The sequence below is a fragment of the Elephas maximus genome, chromosome 4 (assembly GCF_024166365.1).
Source record: "Elephas maximus indicus isolate mEleMax1 chromosome 4, mEleMax1 primary haplotype, whole genome shotgun sequence".
NCBI lineage: Eukaryota > Metazoa > Chordata > Mammalia > Proboscidea > Elephantidae > Elephas > Elephas maximus.
This window is the reverse complement of record NC_064822.1, coordinates 3,383,686-3,397,105: the sequence shown is the minus strand read 5'-3', so window position 1 is coordinate 3,397,105 and position 13,420 is coordinate 3,383,686.

Here is a 13,420-nt window from a genome sequence, read left to right as displayed (position 1 = left end):
AGTCGAATAATGATGAATAGAGTAGAAAAGAGTTGACTAGAGCCAAACAGGGCAGAATAGGGCTGAATCGAGCCAAATCCCACGAAATGGAGCCTAATCGAGCTGAACTGAGCCAATTTGAGCTGATTTGAACCGAACGGTGCCGAATCGCGTCAAACTGTCAAATGAAATTGAATAGATTAGAGTAGGGTAGGTTAAGGTAGGGTAGAGTAGACTAGAATAGAACAGGACAGAACAAAACTGAAAGAATAGAGTCGAGTCGAATAGAGACGAATAGAACCAAATGGAGACAAATTGTGCCAAATCTCATCGTATGGTGTCGAATCCCTTTGAATCGCGTCGAATCCCTGCAATTCGTGTTGAATCGTGTTGCATCGAATGAAATCTATTAGAATGGATTATAGTAGAGTAGGATAGGATACAGTAGATTACAATAGAATAGAGTAGAAGAGATTAGAAGGGAGTAGAATGCTGGAGTGGAGCTGAATGTTTCTGATGGAGTCGAATGGCATCGAATAGAGAAATAGAGTCGAATAGAGCTGATTAGAGCCAAATGGAGCCAAATCGAGCTGAACTGAGCCAAATCAAACCGAATCCAACCGATTGGAACCAAATGGACCCCGCTGGAGCCGATTGGAGCCTAGTCATATCGAATCGCGTCGCATAGTGTTGAAATGCGACAAATCGAATTGAATAGAGTAGGGTAGGTTAGGGTAGAATAGAAGAGAATAGAACGGGACAGGATAGAAAGAAGACAACAGAATAGGGTAAAGAGAGTAGAGCAGAGTAGAATAGAGTAGTGTAGAGTAGAATAGAGTCCGATAGAGCCGAATCGAGCGGAATCAATCCAAATGGATAGGAAATAAGACAGATCGCCTCAAATAGAATCGAACCGATTAGAGTTTGTTAGGGTAGGGTAGAAAGGAATAGAGTAGGATAGTGTAGAATAGAGTGGAATTGTTTGGAATGGAGTCAAATGGAGTGGCATAGATAGGAACAGAGTAGAAAAGAGTCGAATAGAGCCAAATAGAGTGGAAGAGGGCTGAATAAGGCCGAATAGAGCCAACGTGAGTCGAATCGAGCCTAACTGAGCTGAATCAACCTGAATGGAGCCGAATCCAGCCGAATCCAGCCTAATCAAGCTGAATCCACATGATTCGATCCGAATGGAGCCGAAAGGACCTGAATGGAGCAAGGCAAGGCAAGGATCAAACGGGACCCAGTCAGACCAAGCTGGATATGACCAGATCAAGCCGGGCATAACCAGATCAAACCAGATCTAACTAGACCCAAGCGGATCAAGCCAGATCTAACCGGGCCTAACTGTATCCAAGCTGATCCAATCGAATCCAGGTGGATAGAAGCAGATCCAGACGAATAGAACCGGATCCAGCCAGACATAAAAGGATCCAGGCAGATCCGAATGGATTCAACCATTTCCAAACAGATACACCTGGATACAACCAGTCCCAACCGGTTCCAACCGGATCCATCCGGTTCCAAACTCGCCCATCTGGTTCCAACAAGATCCAACAGATTGGAACTGGATCCGTCCGGTTCCAAGTGGTTCTATGTGGACCCAGCCGGATCCATCAGGTTTGAATTGGTTCTCGCAGAATCCAACCGGTTCCAGCCAGTTCGAACTGGATCCATCTGATTCCACCGGTTCCTTCCGAAACTACCCAGTTCCAACCGGTTCCATCCGGATCGATCTGGTTCCAACCGGTTCCATCCGGATCAATCAGCTTCCAACCGGATCCATTCGGATCCAGCCGGATCAATCAGGTTTCACCTGGTTCCACCTGGATCCAAACGGATCCGTCTGGTTCCAACTGGTTCCATGTGGACCCAGGCGGATCCATCAGGTTTCAACTGGTTCTAGCAGAATCCAACTGGTTCCAGTCGGTTCCAACTGGATCTATCAGGTTCCAACAGGTTTTCTCCGCAACTATCCGGATCCAACTGGATCCATTCGGGTCCAAACCGCTCCAGCCGGATCAAGGATTTTGCAACTGGATCCATCCGTATCCAGCCGGATCAATCAGGTTTCAACTGTTTCCAGCTGGATCAAACCGGTTCCAGCCGGTTCCAACTGGATCCATCCGGTTCCAAGCGGCTCCTTCCGGAACTATCCGGTTCCAAACGGTTCCATCCGGATCCATCCACTTCCAACCGGATCCAACTGGATCCATCAGGTGCCAACTGGTTCCAGCTGGATCCAACCGGTTCCAACTGGATCCATTCAGTTCCAAACAGTTCCTTCCGGAGCTATCCGGTTCCAACCGGTTCCATCTGGATCCAGCCGGATCAATCAGCTTTCAACTGCTTCCACCTGGATCCAAACAGTTACAGCCGTATCCAACTGGATCCATCCGGTTCCAACCGGTTCCTTCCAGAACAATCTGGCTCCAACCGGTTCCATCCGGATCCATCCACTTCCAACCGGATCAAATCAGCTCGAACGAATCTCCTTGAATGCCATTGCATCCCAACAAATTCCAACAAATCGCATCGAATCCCATCGAATCCCATCCAATCGCGTCGAATCCCGTCACACCCCTTTGAATCGCATTGAGTTCCTTCAAATCCCGATGAATCTCTTCAAACCCCGTTGAACCCTGTCGATTCTTGTCGAATCCTGTTGAACCGTGTCAAATCGTGTGGAGTTCCATCACAACACGTCGAAATGCTTCGATTCCTGTCAAATGGCATCCATGGCATCGAATCGCTTCAAGTCGGTTCCAAACCCGTTGAATTCCATTGAATTCCATCAAATGGCTTCGATGGGCGTCTGATCGGGTCGATTCCTGTCACATCCCATCGCATCTCATTAAATCTGTTGAATCGCGTCCATCTGTGTCACGTTGCGTTGAATCCCTTCCAAGTCGAGTGCCGTTGAACTGGGTCGAATCAAGTCGAATGGCATGGAATCCCGTCGAATCTCGTCGAATCCCATTGAATCCTGTCGGCTTCCCTCTAATCGTGTCAAATCGTGTTGAATCACTTCGATACCTGTCGAGTCCCATCGATTCCCATTAAATGCCGTCCAATCACACTGAATGGCTTTGAATCGGAAGCAATGGAATAGGTTAGAATGGAGTAAGGTAGGGTAAGTTTGGGTAGGGTAGACTACGGTGGACTATAGTAGACTAGAGTAAACTGGATTAGTAGTCTAGACTATTGCCCTAGGCTAGTGGCCTAGATGAGTAGACAAGAGTAGGGTAATGTGGGGTAGCGCTGGGTAGGGGAGCGAAAGGTGGAATACACAGTAGAAGAATAGAAGAGAATAGAGTTGAATTGTGTTGAATTGCCTCGAGTTGCATCGAATATCATCAAATCATGCTGAATGGCATTGAATAGAGTCTATTAGAGCAGGGTAGTGTAGGATAGAATAGACTAGGACAGGAAAAAGTAGAATAGAACACAACAGAACAGAATAGAATAGATTACAGTAGGGTAGGGTAGTACAGAATAGAATAGATTAGAACAGAACAGAATAGAATAGAATCGATTAGGGTAGGGTAGGTTGCAATAGAGAGAAAAGAATAGAATAGAACAGAACAGAGCAGAATAGAAAAGGATAGATTAGTTTACGGTAGGGTAGGATAGGGTAGAATAGAATAGAAATGAATGGCATAAAAGAGAATAGAGTCGAATTGTATCAAATTTCATGGAATCGCATTAAATCACACGGAATAGAACAGATTAGAGTAGGGTAGGGTAGGATAGAATGGAAAGGAATAGAATAGACAAGAACAGCATAGAACAGAAGTGAAAGGAACAGAACAGGGTAGGGCAGGGTAGAATGGGGTAGGGTACTGTAGAGTCAAATAAAATGTAATAGAATAGATTAGGGTAGGGTAGGGTAGCATATTGTGGAATAGAGAGTAGAAGAATAGAAGAGAAGAGAATACAATTGAAAAGAGTAGAATCGAATAGATTAGAGTTGGCCAGAGTAGGGGAGAGGAGGGTAGAATAGAATGGCATAGAACAGAACCGAACACAATAGAAAGCATAGCAGAGAGTAGAATAGGGTAGAGTGGAGTTGAATAGAGTGGAAAAGAGCCAAACAGAGCTGATTAGAGCCCAATGGAGCCGAACTGAGCTGAATCAAGACGAAACGAGATGAATGGAGACAAATCGAGCCGAATTGCACCTAATCACATTGTATCAGGGAGAATCGTGTCACATCCCGTCAAATCGTGTCGAATTGCATCGAATCAAATCGAATTGTATTTGAGCTGAATCGCGTCGAATCGTGTCGAAATGTGTCAAGTCGAATCCAATGGAATAGAGTAGGGTAGAGTAGGGTAGGGTAGAAAAAGAGATAGTAATATAGAACTGAACAGAAAGAATAAAATAGAATAGAGTAGAGTAGAATAGAGTAAAGCGGAATAGAGTTGAATAGAGGCAAATAGAGCCCAACGGAGATGAAACGAGACAAATTGCTTTGAAGCGCGTCCAATAGAATCAATTAGAGTGAACTAGAGCAGGGTAGGGTAGGGTAGAATAGAACAGTCCAGAATGGAGTGGACTGGAATCGAATGGAGTCGAATGGAGTCGAATAATGATGAATAGAGTAGAAAAGAGTTGACTAGAGCCAAACAGGGCAGAATAGGGCTGAATCGAGCCAAATCCCACGAAATGGAGCCTAATCGAGCTGAACTGAGCCAATTTGAGCTGATTTGAACCGAACGGTGCCGAATCGCGTCAAACTGTCAAATGAAATTGAATAGATTAGAGTAGGGTAGGTTAAGGTAGGGTAGAGTAGACTAGAATAGAACAGGACAGAACAAAACTGAAAGAATAGAGTCGAGTCGAATAGAGACGAATAGAACCAAATGGAGACAAATTGTGCCAAATCTCATCGTATGGTGTCGAATCCCTTTGAATCGCGTCGAATCCCTGCAATTCGTGTTGAATCGTGTTGCATCGAATGAAATCTATTAGAATGGATTATAGTAGAGTAGGATAGGATACAGTAGATTACAATAGAATAGAGTAGAAGAGATTAGAAGGGAGTAGAATGCTGGAGTGGAGCTGAATGTTTCTGATGGAGTCGAATGGCATCGAATAGAGAAATAGAGTCGAATAGAGCTGATTAGAGCCAAATCGAGCCAAATCGAGCTGAACTGAGCCAAATCAAACCGAATCCAACCGATTGGAACCAAATGGACCCCGCTGGAGCCGATTGGAGCCTAGTCATATCGAATCGCGTCGCATAGTGTTGAAATGCGACAAATCGAATTGAATAGAGTAGGGTAGGTTAGGGTAGAATAGAAGAGAATAGAACGGGACAGGATAGAAAGAAGACAACAGAATAGGGTAAAGAGAGTAGAGCAGAGTAGAATAGAGTAGTGTAGAGTAGAATAGAGTCCGATAGAGCCGAATCGAGCGGAATCAATCCAAATGGATAGGAAATAAGACAGATCGCCTCAAATAGAATCGAACCGATTAGAGTTTGTTAGGGTAGGGTAGAAAGGAATAGAGTAGGATAGTGTAGAATAGAGTGGAATTGTTTGGAATGGAGTCAAATGGAGTGGCATAGATAGGAACAGAGTAGAAAAGAGTCGAATAGAGCCAAATAGAGTGGAAGAGGGCTGAATAAGGCCGAATAGAGCCAACGTGAGTCGAATCGAGCCTAACTGAGCTGAATCAACCTGAATGGAGCCGAATCCAGCCGAATCCAGCCTAATCAAGCTGAATCCACATGATTCGATCCGAATGGAGCCGAAAGGACCTGAATGGAGCAAGGCAAGGCAAGGATCAAACGGGACCCAGTCAGACCAAGCTGGATATGACCAGATCAAGCCGGGCATAACCAGATCAAACCAGATCTAACTAGACCCAAGCGGATCAAGCCAGATCTAACCGGGCCTAACTGTATCCAAGCTGATCCAATCGAATCCAGGTGGATAGAAGCAGATCCAGACGAATAGAACCGGATCCAGCCAGACATAAAAGGATCCAGGCAGATCCGAATGGATTCAACCATTTCCAAACAGATACACCTGGATACAACCAGTCCCAACCGGTTCCAACCGGATCCATCCGGTTCCAAACTCGCCCATCTGGTTCCAACAAGATCCAACAGATTGGAACTGGATCCGTCCGGTTCCAAGTGGTTCTATGTGGACCCAGCCGGATCCATCAGGTTTGAATTGGTTCTCGCAGAATCCAACCGGTTCCAGCCAGTTCGAACTGGATCCATCTGATTCCACCGGTTCCTTCCGAAACTACCCAGTTCCAACCGGTTCCATCCGGATCGATCTGGTTCCAACCGGTTCCATCCGGATCAATCAGCTTCCAACCGGATCCATTCGGATCCAGCCGGATCAATCAGGTTTCAACTGGTTCCACCTGGATCCAAACGGATCCGTCCGGTTCCAACTGGTTCCATGTGGACCCAGGCGGATCCATCAGGTTTCAACTGGTTCTAGCAGAATCCAACTGGTTCCAGTCGGTTCCAACTGGATCTATCAGGTTCCAACAGGTTTTCTCCGCAACTATCCGGATCCAACTGGATCCATTCGGGTCCAAACCGCTCCAGCCGGATCAAGGATTTTGCAACTGGATCCATCCGTATCCAGCCGGATCAATCAGGTTTCAACTGTTTCCAGCTGGATCAAACCGGTTCCAGCCGGTTCCAACTGGATCCATCCGGTTCCAAGCGGCTCCTTCCGGAACTATCCGGTTCCAAACGGTTCCATCCGGATCCATCCACTTCCAACCGGATCCAACTGGATCCATCAGGTGCCAACTGGTTCCAGCTGGATCCAACCGGTTCCAACTGGATCCATTCAGTTCCAAACAGTTCCTTCCGGAGCTATCCGGTTCCAACCGGTTCCATCTGGATCCAGCCGGATCAATCAGCTTTCAACTGCTTCCACCTGGATCCAAACAGTTACAGCCGTATCCAACTGGATCCATCCGGTTCCAACCGGTTCCTTCCAGAACAATCTGGCTCCAACCGGTTCCATCCGGATCCATCCACTTCCAACCGGATCAAATCAGCTCGAACGAATCTCCTTGAATGCCATTGCATCCCAACAAATTCCAACAAATCGCATCGAATCCCATCGAATCCCATCCAATCGCGTCGAATCCCGTCACACCCCTTTGAATCGCATTGAGTTCCTTCAAATCCCGATGAATCTCTTCAAACCCCGTTGAACCCTGTCGATTCTTGTCGAATCCTGTTGAACCGTGTCAAATCGTGTGGAGTTCCATCACAACACGTCGAAATGCTTCGATTCCTGTCAAATGGCATCCATAGCATCGAATCGCTTCAAGTCGGTTCCAAACCCGTTGAATTCCATTGAATTCCATCAAATGGCTTCGATGGGCGTCTGATCGGGTCGATTCCTGTCACATCCCATCGCATCTCATTAAATCTGTTGAATCGCGTCCATCTGTGTCACGTTGCGTTGAATCCCTTCCAAGTCGAGTGCCGTTGAACTGGGTCGAATCAAGTCGAATGGCATGGAATCCCGTCGAATCTCGTCGAATCCCATTGAATCCTGTCGGCTTCCCTCTAATCGTGTCAAATCGTGTTGAATCACTTCGATACCTGTCGAGTCCCATCGATTCCCATTAAATGCCGTCCAATCACACTGAATGGCTTTGAATCGGAAGCAATGGAATAGGTTAGAATGGAGTAAGGTAGGGTAAGTTTGGGTAGGGTAGACTACGGTGGACTATAGTAGACTAGAGTAAACTGGATTAGTAGTCTAGACTATTGCCCTAGGCTAGTAGCCTAGATGAGTAGACAAGAGTAGGGTAATGTGGGGTAGCGCTGGGTAGGGGAGCGAAAGGTGGAATACACAGTAGAAGAAGAGAAGAGAATAGAGTTGAATTGTGTTGAATTGCTTCGAGTTGCATCGAATATCATCAAATCATGCTGAATGGCATTGAATAGAGTCTATTAGAGCAGGGTAGTGTAGGATAGAATAGACTAGGACAGGAAAAAGTAGAATAGAACACAACAGAACAGAATAGAATAGATTACAGTAGGGTAGGGTAGTACAGAATAGAATAGATTAGAACAGAACAGAATAGAATAGAATCGATTAGGGTAGGGTAGGTTGCAATAGAGAGAAAAGAATAGAATAGAACAGAACAGAGCAGAATAGAAAAGGATAGATTAGTTTACGGTAGGGTAGGATAGGGTAGAATAGAATAGAAATGAATGGCATAAAAGAGAATAGAGTCGAATTGTATCAAATTTCATGGAATCGCATTAAATCACACGGAATAGAACAGATTAGAGTAGGGTAGGGTAGGATAGAATGGAAAGGAATAGAATAGACAAGAACAGCATAGAACAGAAGTGAAAGGAACAGAACAGGGTAGGGCAGGGTAAATGGGGTAGGGTACTGTAGAGTCAAATAAAATGTAATAGAATAGATTAGGGTAGGGTAGGGTAGCATATTGTGGAATAGAGAGTAGAAGAATAGAAGAGAAGAGAATACAATTGAAAAGAGTAGAATCGAATAGATTAGAGTTGGCCAGAGTAGGGGAGAGGAGGGTAGAATAGAATGGCATAGAACAGAACCGAACACAATAGAAAGCATAGCAGAGAGTAGAATAGGGTAGAGTGGAGTTGAATAGAGTGGAAAAGAGCCAAACAGAGCTGATTAGAGCCCAATGGAGCCGAACTGAGCTGAATCAAGACGAAACGAGATGAATGGAGACAAATCGAGCCGAATTGCACCTAATCGCATTGTATCAGGGAGAATCGTGTCACATCCCGTCAAATCGTGTCGAATTGCATCGAATCAAATCGAATTGTATTTGAGCTGAATCGCGTCGAATCGTGTCGAAATGTGTCAAGTCGAATCCAATGGAATAGAGTAGGGTAGAGTAGGGTAGGGTAGAAAAAGAGATAGTAATATAGAACTGAACAGAAAGAATAAAATAGAATAGAGTAGAGTAGAATAGAGTAAAGCGGAATAGAGTTGAATAGAGGCAAATAGAGCCCAACGGAGATGAAACGAGACAAATTGCTTTGAAGCGCGTCCAATAGAATCAATTAGAGTGAACTAGAGCAGGGTAGGGTAGGGTAGAATAGAACAGTCCAGAATGGAGTGGACTGGAATCGAATGGAGTCGAATGGAGTCGAATAATGATGAATAGAGTAGAAAAGAGTTGACTAGAGCCAAACAGGGCAGAATAGGGCTGAATCGAGCCAAATCCCACGAAATGGAGCCTAATCGAGCTGAACTGAGCCAATTTGAGCTGATTTGAACCGAACGGTGCCGAATCGCGTCAAACTGTCAAATGAAATTGAATAGATTAGAGTAGGGTAGGTTAAGGTAGGGTAGAGTAGACTAGAATAGAACAGGACAGAACAAAACTGAAAGAATAGAGTCGAGTCGAATAGAGACGAATAGAACCAAATGGAGACAAATTGTGCCAAATCTCATCGTATGGTGTCGAATCCCTTTGAATCGCGTCGAATCCCTGCAATTCGTGTTGAATCGTGTTGCATCGAATGAAATCTATTAGAATGGATTATAGTAGAGTAGGATAGGATACAGTAGATTACAATAGAATAGAGTAGAAGAGATTAGAAGGGAGTAGAATGCTGGAGTGGAGCTGAATGTTTCTGATGGAGTCGAATGGCATCGAATAGAGAAATAGAGTCGAATAGAGCTGATTAGAGCCAAATGGAGCCAAATCGAGCTGAACTGAGCCAAATCAAACCGAATCCAACCGATTGGAACCAAATGGACCCCGCTGGAGCCGATTGGAGCCTAGTCATATCGAATCGCGTCGCATAGTGTTGAAATGCGACAAATCGAATTGAATAGAGTAGGGTAGGTTAGGGTAGAATAGAAGAGAATAGAACGGGACAGGATAGAAAGAAGACAACAGAATAGGGTAAAGAGAGTAGAGCAGAGTAGAATAGAGTAGTGTAGAGTAGAATAGAGTCCGATAGAGCCGAATCGAGCGGAATCAATCCAAATGGATAGGAAATAAGACAGATCGCCTCAAATAGAATCGAACCGATTAGAGTTTGTTAGGGTAGGGTAGAAAGGAATAGAGTAGGATAGTGTAGAATAGAGTGGAATTGTTTGGAATGGAGTCAAATGGAGTGGCATAGATAGGAACAGAGTAGAAAAGAGTCGAATAGAGCCAAATAGAGTGGAAGAGGGCTGAATAAGGCCGAATAGAGCCAACGTGAGTCGAATCGAGCCTAACTGAGCTGAATCAACCTGAATGGAGCCGAATCCAGCCGAATCCAGCCTAATCAAGCTGAATCCACATGATTCGATCCGAATGGAGCCGAAAGGACCTGAATGGAGCAAGGCAAGGCAAGGATCAAACGGGACCCAGTCAGACCAAGCTGGATATGACCAGATCAAGCCGGGCATAACCAGATCAAACCAGATCTAACTAGACCCAAGCGGATCAAGCCAGATCTAACCGGGCCTAACTGTATCCAAGCTGATCCAATCGAATCCAGGTGGATAGAAGCAGATCCAGACGAATAGAACCGGATCCAGCCAGACATAAAAGGATCCAGGCAGATCCGAATGGATTCAACCATTTCCAAACAGATACACCTGGATACAACCAGTCCCAACCGGTTCCAACCGGATCCATCCGGTTCCAAACTCGCCCATCTGGTTCCAACAAGATCCAACAGATTGGAACTGGATCCGTCCGGTTCCAAGTGGTTCTATGTGGACCCAGCCGGATCCATCAGGTTTGAATTGGTTCTCGCAGAATCCAACCGGTTCCAGCCAGTTCGAACTGGATCCATCTGATTCCACCGGTTCCTTCCGAAACTACCCAGTTCCAACCGGTTCCATCCGGATCGATCTGGTTCCAACCGGTTCCATCCGGATCAATCAGCTTCCAACCGGATCCATTCGGATCCAGCCGGATCAATCAGGTTTCACCTGGTTCCACCTGGATCCAAACGGATCCGTCCGGTTCCAACTGGTTCCATGTGGACCCAGGCGGATCCATCAGGTTTCAACTGGTTCTAGCAGAATCCAACTGGTTCCAGTCGGTTCCAACTGGATCTATCAGGTTCCAACAGGTTTTCTCCGCAACTATCCGGATCCAACTGGATCCATTCGGGTCCAAACCGCTCCAGCCGGATCAAGGATTTTGCAACTGGATCCATCCGTATCCAGCCGGATCAATCAGGTTTCAACTGTTTCCAGCTGGATCAAACCGGTTCCAGCCGGTTCCAACTGGATCCATCCGGTTCCAAGCGGCTCCTTCCGGAACTATCCGGTTCCAAACGGTTCCATCCGGATCCATCCACTTCCAACCGGATCCAACTGGATCCATCAGGTGCCAACTGGTTCCAGCTGGATCCAACCGGTTCCAACTGGATCCATTCAGTTCCAAACAGTTCCTTCCGGAGCTATCCGGTTCCAACCGGTTCCATCTGGATCCAGCCGGATCAATCAGCTTTCAACTGCTTCCACCTGGATCCAAACAGTTACAGCCGTATCCAACTGGATCCATCCGGTTCCAACCGGTTCCTTCCAGAACAATCTGGCTCCAACCGGTTCCATCCGGATCCATCCACTTCCAACCGGATCAAATCAGCTCGAACGAATCTCCTTGAATGCCATTGCATCCCAACAAATTCCAACAAATCGCATCGAATCCCATCGAATCCCATCCAATCGCGTCGAATCCCGTCACACCCCTTTGAATCGCATTGAGTTCCTTCAAATCCCGATGAATCTCTTCAAACCCCGTTGAACCCTGTCGATTCTTGTCGAATCCTGTTGAACCGTGTCAAATCGTGTGGAGTTCCATCACAACACGTCGAAATGCTTCGATTCCTGTCAAATGGCATCCATGGCATCGAATCGCTTCAAGTCGGTTCCAAACCCGTTGAATTCCATTGAATTCCATCAAATGGCTTCGATGGGCGTCTGATCGGGTCGATTCCTGTCACATCCCATCGCATCTCATTAAATCTGTTGAATCGCGTCCATCTGTGTCACGTTGCGTTGAATCCCTTCCAAGTCGAGTGCCGTTGAACTGGGTCGAATCAAGTCGAATGGCATGGAATCCCGTCGAATCTCGTCGAATCCCATTGAATCCTGTCGGCTTCCCTCTAATCGTGTCAAATCGTGTTGAATCACTTCGATACCTGTCGAGTCCCATCGATTCCCATTAAATGCCGTCCAATCACACTGAATGGCTTTGAATCGGAAGCAATGGAATAGGTTAGAATGGAGTAAGGTAGGGTAAGTTTGGGTAGGGTAGACTACGGTGGACTATAGTAGACTAGAGTAAACTGGATTAGTAGTCTAGACTATTGCCCTAGGCTAGTGGCCTAGATGAGTAGACAAGAGTAGGGTAATGTGGGGTAGCGCTGGGTAGGGGAGCGAAAGGTGGAATACACAGTAGAAGAATAGAAGAGAATAGAGTTGAATTGTGTTGAATTGCCTCGAGTTGCATCGAATATCATCAAATCATGCTGAATGGCATTGAATAGAGTCTATTAGAGCAGGGTAGTGTAGGATAGAATAGACTAGGACAGGAAAAAGTAGAATAGAACACAACAGAACAGAATAGAATAGATTACAGTAGGGTAGGGTAGTACAGAATAGAATAGATTAGAACAGAACAGAATAGAATAGAATCGATTAGGGTAGGGTAGGTTGCAATAGAGAGAAAAGAATAGAATAGAACAGAACAGAGCAGAATAGAAAAGGATAGATTAGTTTACGGTAGGGTAGGATAGGGTAGAATAGAATAGAAATGAATGGCATAAAAGAGAATAGAGTCGAATTGTATCAAATTTCATGGAATCGCATTAAATCACACGGAATAGAACAGATTAGAGTAGGGTAGGGTAGGATAGAATGGAAAGGAATAGAATAGACAAGAACAGCATAGAACAGAAGTGAAAGGAACAGAACAGGGTAGGGCAGGGTAGAATGGGGTAGGGTACTGTAGAGTCAAATAAAATGTAATAGAATAGATTAGGGTAGGGTAGGGTAGCATATTGTGGAATAGAGAGTAGAAGAATAGAAGAGAAGAGAATACAATTGAAAAGAGTAGAATCGAATAGATTAGAGTTGGCCAGAGTAGGGGAGAGGAGGGTAGAATAGAATGGCATAGAACAGAACCGAACACAATAGAAAGCATAGCAGAGAGTAGAATAGGGTAGAGTGGAGTTGAATAGAGTGGAAAAGAGCCAAACAGAGCTGATTAGAGCCCAATGGAGCCGAACTGAGCTGAATCAAGACGAAACGAGATGAATGGAGACAAATCGAGCCGAATTGCACCTAATCACATTGTATCAGGGAGAATCGTGTCACATCCCGTCAAATCGTGTCGAATTGCATCGAATCAAATCGAATTGTATTTGAGCTGAATCGCGTCGAATCGTGTCGAAATGTGTCAAGTCGAATCCAATGGAATAGAGTAGGGTAGA